Source organism: Astatotilapia calliptera, chromosome 7 (genome assembly GCF_964374335.1).
Source record: "Astatotilapia calliptera chromosome 7, fAstCal68.1, whole genome shotgun sequence".
Classification (NCBI taxonomy): Eukaryota; Metazoa; Chordata; class Actinopteri; order Cichliformes; family Cichlidae; genus Astatotilapia; species Astatotilapia calliptera.
The window spans coordinates 36,858,206-36,870,421 of NC_137428.1; the positions used below are offsets into that span (position 1 = coordinate 36,858,206).

The following is a 12,216-nucleotide window of genomic DNA, read 5'->3' on the forward strand; positions in this document are numbered from 1 at the left end:
ATGAGAACAAACTGATCCTGCTTATTGACTTGTGGTAAGCTCCAGAAGTTAAGGGGCTTTTAGACTTTTTCAAATGATTTTTCTTTTTTCTCTGTATATGTAATTTCTTAGTGGAAGGTTTGAGATCATTTGCCTATCCAGTGTGTAACATTTCCTCAAAAGTCATTCTGACAGCTTCACAAATGTTTTAATCTTAATGCCATAAATACTGACCCAGTCTTCCTCAGTCATCTGTGGATTCAGTATGTATGTATAGTGAATTTGCTAGAGTTACATATGTTCACCAGTATTGACCAATTATATACACTTATCTGGGTATGAGCTTTAGTACAGGCTGAATTCCAATCCTCTGCTAAGTTTTTAGTTTCCAAATCTTCAATTTATGCATTTAGTGTATAACATAAGGTCTTTAATCAACAGGCTAAAACAGTGTATAAGATTCTGATATGAATCTCTTTGTTAAACAGTCCTTTGTCATTATTTTAGAATGTGTTTGAGAGGATCTTCCGGCTTAATTATGTTGATGTGCTTTTACAAACTTCTCAACTGTAGACATTTTTTTTTTTTTTAAATTACAAATTATTTGTAATTACAATAATACCAATTATGATACCTGTGCAAACCTTAAATTTTATATCCAGAAACATACTGCCTTTTTTCTCAGGAAATGCAGTAGCATTGCAGGATATTGCATTGCCAGGATATTCAAGGTGCCCTTTGGAAGATGTGGCGATATTGGTCATCAACAGAAAATAGTCGTATGTTTATCAGCGTTTTTATTGAGGTTGTCCATGGAAGCTTGCGATTTTTGTCCTGCTTTTGTACTTTATTTTTACTTCCTTTTGCGCTTTCCCGTTCACTCGGTGGTTATGATTCAGTCACCACCAGGTTAAAACTGGGTGACATCTCTTTTACACCTAGGAAAACTCAATGGCTGCTAGGCAATTTTTACATTCAGTGACCAATTGAAAGCAGCTGGGACAACCAGTTTGTTTCCCCAAGGCTGTGTGCAAATACCCTTAACCTCTGGTCAATTGCACAGGTCACTTGTTGGGAGTGATTCTGTCTTTAAACAGTTGCAGTCCAGCTCAGACCGACTGTAACCACAATGACAGATTCGCAAAGGTTTGCAACTCGTGTGTGACAAGACTCTTTACAGTAGTGCACTCGACTCAGCTGGCCGCCAGCTGGTTGTATTCTGGTTATATTCCTATATAAAAGGTTCCAGAGCACCAATGCCAATTTGCAGTTGAGTTGACTTCATGCAGCAACTACTGTATGTCACAATTTACGGAAGAATTTCTGTTTTAAATATATACAGTTTTGGCTGGACTCTGAATGTAGGTAGTTATTTGAATTTCTGTATGGAGATGAGATGGCAGAATGATTTTGTCTTATTGCTGTTTGTTTGCTTGGTTGGTTTTTTTTTTTCACCGTCTTGATGCACCAAAGCTTTTCTTTGAAGACGGCATCTGACTGTCAATGGTTGCAAACTGGCCCCGATCTTCTATTTCAAAGGAAAAAAATTGCAAGTTGATTGCATGTGGTCACAATAAAAATCATTTTGTTAAGGCTGCTGTCTCCAACCACTGTTTTCAGTGGGAGGGAAAAAAAATAAATTCTTGAGGCTTACATTTGTATTCTTCACCTTCATTTCAGTAGGAAGCCGTGGGATTAGGTATGAGAGCGAGGCTTTTGGAGTGTCAAGAGATGGGCAGATGGCTGGTTTTGTTTCCCCCCCCCCTTATATAAATATACAGTATTTAAAAAAAAAAAAGAGCAGCTGTATCCTTAAGTAAATTTGTATTTAGCTGATATCACGAGAAATTAATTTGCTGTTAAAATAATAATAATAATAATAATAATAATAATAATAATAATAATAATAATAATAATAATAATAAACATTGAATATTTTTGACAGGAATTGTTCGCAGGGAAGGTTAGGTGTCTTTGATGTATTTAATTACCATCCAGAACCCACATGTTGGTGTCACTGAATTATTATTTTTTTTGATGATTTGTGTAAAGTGTGTATATGTGTGTGACAAAAAGCCTCTTCCACTGCGTAGGACTAAAGCACATTTGCTGTGTTTAAACAGTATTATCTCAGAACTGGTTTGACTGCAGAGGGGGGAATGGTGTCATTTGAAGCCTGCAATATGTTGTAATAATTTGCAGAGTTCACTTGATGTGACTGAAAATGTTGGTAATAAATGCTGCTTCCTCCTACTCGTATGTGACAGGCATTTCCTCTTTTGTGATTTATATTGGAGGCGATACTAAAGTCAATATTTGACTCTGGTTTCTGTGAAAAGAAAGAAGCAGTTTTTAAAAAAAACATAAAAAGGCCCATGAAACCTTGAACTCTTTTAGTCATTATTAAAACATTGCTCTCCACCGAACCTTGAGGAACTGAAAGAAAACCACATCAGAAAAATTTTTGTTGCTTTTATAGCTTTACTTTCCGGGCTTTACTGACACTTTGGAAGTAAACATGAATATGAATTTGTCTTTTATTTTGTATTCTCATGTGAGAAACACAGTTGAAAAGAAATCAAAATATTGACTTAATAACATTTAATAATAGTTAATTTGTTATCTTTTTTTAAATAGTCAACTGTTAACCTTTAAAAGGCAGTTTTATGTTTTTGTATGTTGTCTGTATAATTACTTGCTTAAGGCTTGTAAAATCATCAATCAGGCTTAAAAACAAAACTTGCACAATAAGCTTATAGAAGATACTTTTCCTTATTTCATCATATTCATCATGAGAAAAAATGACACTTAAATTTAAGCAAATAGAACAAGAAAAGGTCACAAAGTACCTAAATTAGATTGAGGACCTACAGACCAGAAGATCTTGATTGAATTAAAGTGTTAATAGGATTTTGCAGACAGTGTATGCTGATTAGATCTGCAGAGTTCAGGTATTGTCTGCTATTTACTGCACTTTCCCTATATTTAAAAAAAACAAACAGTATTTGCTTGTTCTACCCGCTATTGCTTTGCATAAATATGATGTTAGAACATTTAAATGTGAAAAGTAGTTACTTAGTGAAATGTAAGATGAGCTAATAAATGCTGTGTAATTACCAAATCACTTGGCTTTAGGACCCTGGAGTGTGGGGCAGACACTCCATCTGATAATGATGCTGTGTGCTTTTTTTTGTTTTTTTGTTTTTGTTTGTTACTCTCCTTTGCTACTCTCGCTTATGGCAGAACCACACATCCAATCAGCTGACTAATCACGTGACTGTCAACTCAATAAGCAATGAAGGAGGCCAGAGTTTTAAGGAAAATGATAAAGAAGTCAAACACAGTTAGTTATACAGAGAAAAATGGACCAGTGTCTGATTGTTTCAAAGCTGAGTGAAGTAGATTGGAGGATGGTGGGGCTCCTCAGGGATTGGATTTTGTAGCATTCAAGTTTATCTAGTGTTTTAGCTCTGTGAGTTCCAGATCCTTGATGGTTAATGTATCAGGACGGCTTGAATGGAAATGTACTGTTCTTAGTTAGCCACAACTCAGAGAGCACAGACCTATGTTGTTATGCCATTGTCAGTCCCAGTTCAGGGTCATTGCCTGCATAAATTACAGTGTTGCAATCATTAATTTGTTGAATACAACATTTACTGTAAATAACATTGTTACCCTTTGCTGTCATTGATCACTTGCTCTCATTGGTGCTACAATTAACATTAATATTTATACCCATACTGTGATTAATGTTTTAGGCTAGTTATGCTAACAGTATCATATCAGGTCTGTTGGTGTAGGCAAGTTGGCTGCTGTAAAGCTGTAGTGAGAGCATTGCTGGGGATAAATCCCGTTGGATTCTCGGTGGGTGTTGGATTCACCCACCAGCTGTGGGTGCCATTTGTCACTGATTCTCTTTATAATTGTTATGGACAGAATTTGTAGGTGCAGCAAAGGGGTGTGACGTGTAGGATTTGGTGATCTTGGGATCTCTGTTTTTTGCAGATGATATGGTTCTGTTGCCTCCACTGAGCAATGACCTGCAGCTTACACTGGGGTGGGGGTATAGCAGAGTGTCTCAGCTTGGATGAGAATTAGCATCTCCAAGTGTGAGGACATGGTTGGTGGTCAGAATGTGTGGCATGCCACCGCTGGGTTGGTCAGGAGTCGCCAAGAGCAGGAGTTCTGGTATCTCAGGTGCTACTTCATGCGCGAGGGAACTGGTCTGTTGTGGTGAAGAGAGAGATGAGTTTGAAAGTGAAGCTGATGATTTTACTCTGCTCACTATGACCAGACGCTGTAAGTAGCAACTGATGGAATGAGAGCTGCTTTTGTGTAACTGTTGTCAGGTTAATGTTTAATTTGACTGAGTAAACATTTGGGTTGCAGTCTGGCTGCGTAATGTCTAGAAAAGTTTATTGCCAATGACAATGTATGACATAGTGGTAAGTAGTAAATTAAAGCGACATCTGCGTTTTTAGCTCGATCGTGGCTCAAGAGTTGGGAGTTCGCCTTGTAATCGGAAGGTTGCCAGTTCGAGCCCCGGCTTGGACAGTCTCGGTCGTTGTGTCCTTGGGCGTTGCCTACTGGTGGTGGTCAGAGGGTCCGGTGGCGCCAGTGTCCGGCAGCCTCGCCTCTGTCAGTGCTCCCCAGGGTGGCTGTGGCTACAATGTAGCTTCCCCTCACCAATGTGTGAATGGGTGGATGACTGGACGTGTAAAGCGAATACAGAAATACAGGCCATTTACCATTTACCATTTGGTTAGTAAGCATTCATCATACAATGGTTGCAACACTCAAATATGCTGGAAAAACAGCAGATTCTCCCTATTTAACAAATATGCTTTGTGTAAAGCTCCATACACAGCAGTCTCAGCGGTATTCTGTTTACAAGTCTAGAGCTGTTGGACAGAACCAAGTTAAACACATCACAACTATTAGAGTCATGAGACCACAATGTTCAATTGTGTCTCTGCACATTAGTCTAAATTCCAGCATTCTGGTCTGATTTGTATTTGATCAGGTTTCATGTGGCTGGATGTAATAGAATTTCTTTCTATCACGGCAGGGCACGAAGAGCTCTGCAAATGGAATTTGATGATTGCTGGTTTCTTGACAGACTCTCTTGTTATAGTGTGACTTGTTAGTCGCTCATTGCTGTGGGGTTGTTTTTCACTGCGCTTGCAAATAATTCCTTGTCAAATTCTCCTCAGTCTTCTCCTCCTTTGAATTTTCTGTTTTGAAGTTTATCCATCATTACTGCAAAGATATGTGGCTGCAAGGATGTGCCAGACTGTGAGCAGGTGGAAATGCTTTCATGAATTGGGTGTACTGTTGTGTATTACAAGCTGAGTACAGCCAAACATATTGATGTTGATGAAAATGTCACAGGTTTTTACTGCGTTACTATAAACACAATCTGTCTGATCACTAGTCCTTATGTGTGGATATTCAAATAGGAGATTGGCCATATTATTGGCTTTTTAGAGGTTTTTATCTCATCTGCAATTTCAGAATTCAAAGTGGAACTTTATTCCTCCAGTTATACGCTGATATGCTGCTGTGTTCAGATTTAATTATCTCAATAACTGTTGAGTTTATTTTTTGTTCCCTGAGGGGTTTATTTTCCTTTCTTAAACTGAAATGAATTTGTAAAGCACTTCTCTGATTCTGAAACCCACCTACTGCCACTGCTGTCAATATGTTGCCAACAAAGGCCTCAGTGGGACATAGAGGACATTAATGACATATTATTAAGTTAAGTACAGCAACTCTGTATGCAAACAGAGACACAAGAGGACATGTGACAGGCATAGGGTAGAAGCCACGGGATGCTATGTCTGTGTAGCTAAATACAAAAACAGATGGGTAGTGTGAAATACACAATACATGAATATTATTATTTAAAGTGCATTATAATCTTGGTGGGGATTAACCATGTCCTTGTATTGCTGACACCTAAATGATTGCATTGTAGTCTGGTGAAAGTTATTTTTGCTGTAACCTGTTAGCCCGCCACTAAGTTAGTTAATGGAAGTTGAAAATTGGTCACAAAGAGGGTGCTCCAACAAAAAGCCACTTGTGGCTGAGCTGGTTACTAACAGATTATTGCAATTGCCCAGAGTTTGCATTCTCCTTTGCTCTCTTTCTTCCTCCAAGAGCTGTGGTGAAACTTTAAAAAAAACCACATTCATTTATAGAGCCTGATTAGTGCTCTGCATACGGCTTATTTAGTGAGTCATAAAATGCACAAAAGTGGCACATCAAACTAAGTTTAGTTTTACTACTGTTTACATTCAGTACCGCCATCTTGGATTAATAACTCAAAGTTGCTGGGGCTGCTCTAAGTTTTCAAGCTGAAGGGGTGTTGTAGATTTAAATTGGGGATGGTAACTCTGAAATTCCAACTTCCAGTTTATTCATGAACGCACCATGAAGCCTAAGTTATCATTAGGGATTTGAGTGTTATGGAGAAAGTTAGGACTTTCTGATCAACAGGCATACAAAAATATTCAGAAAGTTTCTTCTTGTTGGTAGGGATGTTGAAGAACAAAATAAAATAAGATATTCTAATTCCATAAGGTTAGCATTAGGATTAAAGATTAAGGAAGGTCTAATGTAGGTCTACTTGACTCTTAATTTGTTTTTTTTATTCTCTTAAAAGATAAGAACTGACGAGTACCATATCTCTGAGCATTATTGGTTAAACTAGTGGTACTGTTAAAATCAGTATTATCGTTATATGCACTTCTCCCAATGTTGTTTGTGCAGTTCACTCCTGTAGACATAATTTAGAGTGTTATTTTTTGTGATGAAAGCAGCACTCTTTAGACCTCTTGGCTACATTGATGCTTTTGATCTTTCTGCTCCACCGTGCCAGATGTGCCTCACTGTTTTGCTAAGTGGGTCTGATTTGCTGAAAGGTTTGGAACAATGCAAGACATAAACCAGGAGGACGCCTGAGCAAATTGAATAATCAAGGGTCAATCTTCACCCATGTTAGCGGTTATTGATCGCTTGGCTCCACAGAATAGATTGCTAATGACAGCACAGGTTTTCAACAGAGTCCACAGCAGAGATGGGAAACAAATTAGTCAGATCTGGTTAAAGTGATTTGGAGGCCACAACAGTCAAATGCAAAGGTCTCTGACAAATGTCTGCTGCTTCTAATAATAAAGGCTTACTGAGAAACAAACATTGGTACATTAGCTTGAGAGGACAAAAGTAAAATACATGACTTTCTTTCCACCAATGTTAATGCTTTGTTTTCACAGTGAGTGTCTTTATTATTGTTTCTCTGTCAAGTACGGACAGCTGGCGTAAGTAAGCCAATTCTCAGCTGTTGTACTTGGCTTTTAAAGCAACACTTTCTGTTTTACTTTCATTTTGCTTCTGTGGTGTCTCCTTTTGTTTGTTTCTTTTTTTTATTTTTTATTTTTTTATTTTTTTTTTTGTTGCTTTGGTTTTATTTGATTCAGGTTGCTTTAAATTGCATAAAGGATTCACAGGAAACATTTTATGGGTGTACTTAATAGTTACGTTAAACGAGCTAAATGAGTTTTCTCCTGCGGTCACCATGCAGTCAGTATGGTTTCTAATGCAAACTGGACATTAAAATACATAAAATATATAGATTTTTATTTTTTTAATACAGTAGTTGCTCATGGCTGTTCTCAGTGGTTAATGTAATGAACAAATTGCACATAACAATGCTACTAATGGGCACAGATGCAATTAAAGTAAACAAGACTAAATTTGCCCGATTGTTTCTAAAGAAACAAGCACTGTATTACTTTGGTATTACAGATTAAAGATTTAAAAACTGGAAACCTCATAATGAATAAAGATGTCATATTTCAAGTTGTTTTTTTTTTTTAGCTCAGTTACTATAACAAATTTTGATTGACTCCATATTTAGATTGACCTCCTGTGCAACTGGTAAACATGATGTTACCATTTGGGAGTTTAAATTGTGAAATTTAAATGTCTGACATTAAAATTCAAAATGCCTATCCTAGTGGGTGTTTTCTGTAGGGCTTTTTTTTCCCTATCTGATCATGTTAATGCTTATTTGGGCAACTAGTATTTACTATAATCTATGTTGAGCTCAGCTTATGATTAGGCATATGATGAAGAAGCCTCTCAAACTTCTTCAGTAGCAGGTTTATCAGAGAGCCACCTCGACAGGACAAGACTCTGATGTCTATCTGCATCTAAAGGACAAAGGACACTCTTTCGAGGACACCAATGTTCACATTTTGGACAGAGAGGACAGATGGTTCAAAAGAGTAGTGAAAGAAGCCATCTATGTCCACTGTGAACGACCATCTTTAAACAGAGGTGGTGGCCTATGACACCAATTGCCAGCCATCTATAATCCCTTCCCAGATGCCTTAACGCCCACTCACATCCTGGGCCTTTTGACCTCAGTAAATCACATAATAGGGTGGGGGTAGGGTTCACAATGAGTTCACCCGAAACCATTGCTGATTGTGACCTACACCCGTTTTCATACCTTGGCTCGTGTGATTAGGTTGACGATCAATAAGTGGTCCAGGACCCTCTTAGGAACACTCCTAGGGTCTTATAATCTGGGGCTTTCCACCAGTTGCTCTTAGAACTGAAGAAGCTTCTTGGATGAGAGGTGAAACGTCTTCAAGGAAACTTAAAGAAGTCCAGACGTGTTTCCTTCCGAGCTCCTAAGAGGAAGAGATATTTATACTTCTGCCTCTGTCTGTTCTACAAAGCATTTAATCAGAGGGCGAGGTTACATGAACCTTACATAGCTAATAAGCTACAAATACTTCTCCAGAGGCTTGCTATTTTTAATGCTTAAAGTTTAGTTGTAAAGGTTAAACTGCAGCGAGGAGATACAGATGAACCCAGTGAATGTGGATAAATAATTAACCCAGGATAGGCCGTCATCAGTGTCCTGCTGCTTTTTAGTAGTACAATGGAAATTTTTACACATCCTTTTGTTGGGATGTGTCTCTGTAAAAACCAGTGTTGTTGGATCTAAAAAATGTATTGTGATACATTTTGCTAGAACCTTTAACTGATGATTTATTTATTTTTCGCTTTGTTTTTGTTTCACTGCTTTTCATCTCGTCATGTAAACTGTGAACACTCACATGCTGCTAGGTAGCTCTAAACTCGACACAAAAATCGGATGTTTTGCTCAGAGCCATCTGGTCCTGAGAGAGTAAATCTAATTTGGAAATCCAACTTGGGTTTGGTTGAAAATGTATTAAACTGAAATGAATTATTTATTGATTTAATTTGAAATTAATTAGGCTCAAGGTTGCATTATGTATAAAGATCTAATGAACCCCAAAGATGAAACGCTTTTTTTTTTCTTCCCCCCCATCTGCAGATAATGAGTTTTAGTGTTCGACATAAAGTACAGGCTGATGTTTCTGTCTACATTTCTATATGAATCTGTTAAACCTGGATTAATAAGCATACTTTTTCTTGGAAAAATAGCATTGGATCTCCTCCTCTTTACCTCTTTCACATCTTATCAACATGTTCGGGTAATTTATAATCATGGTAATGGTTTTAATTATTAAACAGGAATTACGAACAAGACGAGACAGATGGCAGACACAGTAGTAAATTGGCTACATGGGTAAAAAGTAGCAAATAATTTTGCAGTAACAAAGGCCAGTTCGTGGTCAATGTTAGGTTGCATCAAGCCAACAGGTCAATTTAATTGTGAGGTGTTGATGCTGATTAGAGTCACTGAAGGAATCCTAACATTTAGCCTAGCTTTAAACGTGCATGAAGGCTGGAAAGAAGCTAAAAGCTTCTTCTTATCTTATTGAGTTTGGCTAAATCCACAGAAAGCAGTGAATGTTGGAGTTGCACAGTTTAACTGATCACAGGCCTTGATAATTCTGCTTTCGGCTGCTCCCTTGTCACAAGGGGTGACCACAGTGGGAAGCACCGCATGTTTGATTTGGCAGAGTTTTACACTTTCTGACACACCCCCAAAAGGAATTTGTGTCCCCGGCTAGAATTGAACCAGCACATGTGTTAATCACTACAAAATGGGGCCAGTTTTCTGGAAATCACAAAACAAATAATTATTAAGGGTTCCCTTACCTCCCAAATTCCATTATATATTTATCCTTATTATTATTATTATTATTATAGATCCCTTTATTTTGTTTGTGCCCCTCTCTAAAACTTAATTTAGCGGGACATATTTAATTATTTTATTCATGAATTCTAATTAAAGTTCAAGGAAATGCCCCATAATTTAAAACACGAGTTTCATCTTTTTTTTTTCTTTTTAAGAGTTCAGTAAATTTCTTTTTCTAAATTCTGCCTGTAATCATGTTAAATGATTATCTCTCTCGGACTATGATTTTTGCCATCATCAAACAGGCCTACAAGACCTAAATCGCCGCCATGTAAACTCCAAAACATTACAGTTTGTGTGACATCGATCAGGGTTGATTTGTCTGTCAAATCCAGGCTGAGTGACGTAGACTGCATACAACAAGAGCTTGACTAGCATGTGTGAAGGGAAGCCTGAGACAGGAAAGACTGGAGCATGTTGGTTAGCGGCAACTTTCAAAATAAGAGTGAGATAACTTTCCAGTGGTAAATAGATTATGTTGTCTAGGACAGATTAAAAAATAAATAAATAAATAAATAAAATGCTCAGTGTATCTGGACTGCCTATCCACCTATGTGTTGGAAACACTGGAATGATGTGAAGTGTGGTTCCAATAAGCTATTTGGTAATCTCATCCAGGACCTCCAAAGGACTCACTGCCTGCAATTAAGAATATACTTGTTTTCTGACTTGTACTGAAATGAATTGTCAGAAAGATTTGCGGTGAAAATTTAGCTGAAATTTGCTTTACTGTGACCTGAAACCTCTATGGCTCATGATGGGTAAAGTAATCTTAATTTACAAGACTCAGGGAATGCTTATAAGGCATTGCAATGCATTGTAAGGATAAAGAGGTATACATTTAACTTAATAAGTGATTATAAATGGTAATGTTGGAGCTGTTCCACAGAAAACTCAGGCTAACTCCACCAAACTGAATATGTACATACTGCTACAGGCTCAAGACCTGATCAAAAGAACACACAGGATTTTATGCAAGTAGGCCAAAGAGCAAAGCAGAGCCTTTGTCTTACATTATGTCGTTTATGGGAGATTTACATGTTTTTATGCAGTGATGCTACCTTATTAAGGTCGGCAGGTTTGAAATCTCACCTCCAAATGTTGTTTTAATACATTCTGTTGTATTATGCACAGTCTAGACTTCACCACCTTCTTTTTCTGTCCTTCACATTAAATGTACAGTGTAATAAGTCAGCGAGTGTTAAGAGCACCACAGCAGTGAATGGTGAAAATTACACCCCGGGTCTGCCAGAGGGATTTATGTCTCACTGTACAAGTGTAGATTCCCCTGAATGTATAAGCAGCATTGTGACAATAGATGGATATGATACTTTGTTAGGCCACATTGTGAATCCATTACATACTTAATTACAGTGATGGGGAGCCAAGAGGATAAATAATGCATTTAATCATTACTACTATGTAAGATTTGATTACTGAGCCCATCTCTATGGGAATGCTCTTCAGTATTGTCTATGTGATTGGTGTTGCCTTTCAAAGTGAATCTGGTGTGATATGCAATCTTATATGCAAGGGTATCCACGGGTTATGTTTAGCACATAGTGTACTTGGTAAAAGTTACCGTTGCCGTGATGGAGGCAGTGCAGAACGCAGTGGTTGCACCACCTACTATATGACCCTGTATCTGAAACCACCTACAACTAATTTCTTGAATGTCTTTTTAAAGGTTAAGAAAATCCCCTGTTCAAAAGCATGTTTTAAAGCTCAGTAAATGCACGATGTTCCTACAGTTAATGAGAAACTCAATATTCTCAAGATTTCTCAATATTTGGAAAAATAAATATTCAAAACATTTGGTTTGCTGTTTTTATACATCCAAATCAACATATAAGTCACATGGCACAGGATGCTGGTAAAGTTTGTTCCCTGATGATAAGGAAACATTTAGCTCTGCAGATTTTGACTTGTTTGCCTGGCTGGAGTTATTCAGGAAAGAAAGTTAGAAAAGAAAATCAGTCAGTGTGACTTTTCTTCATACATTTATCAGATTGTCAGAAATGCTGGCTGTTTATTCCAGAACAGGAAGTCAGTGTTCTGATGTGTTCCTCCTCAGTGCTCTAAAGGCAGCTCAC

General features: G+C 37.6%; 1 protein-coding gene across 2 annotated transcripts in view; it reads left to right on the forward strand.

Moving 5' to 3' along the window:
- rab27b (RAB27B, member RAS oncogene family) overlaps positions 1 to 12,216 on the forward strand; it is a 77,854-nt gene that overhangs the window by 49,630 nt on the left and 16,008 nt on the right. The window lies entirely within an intron of this gene.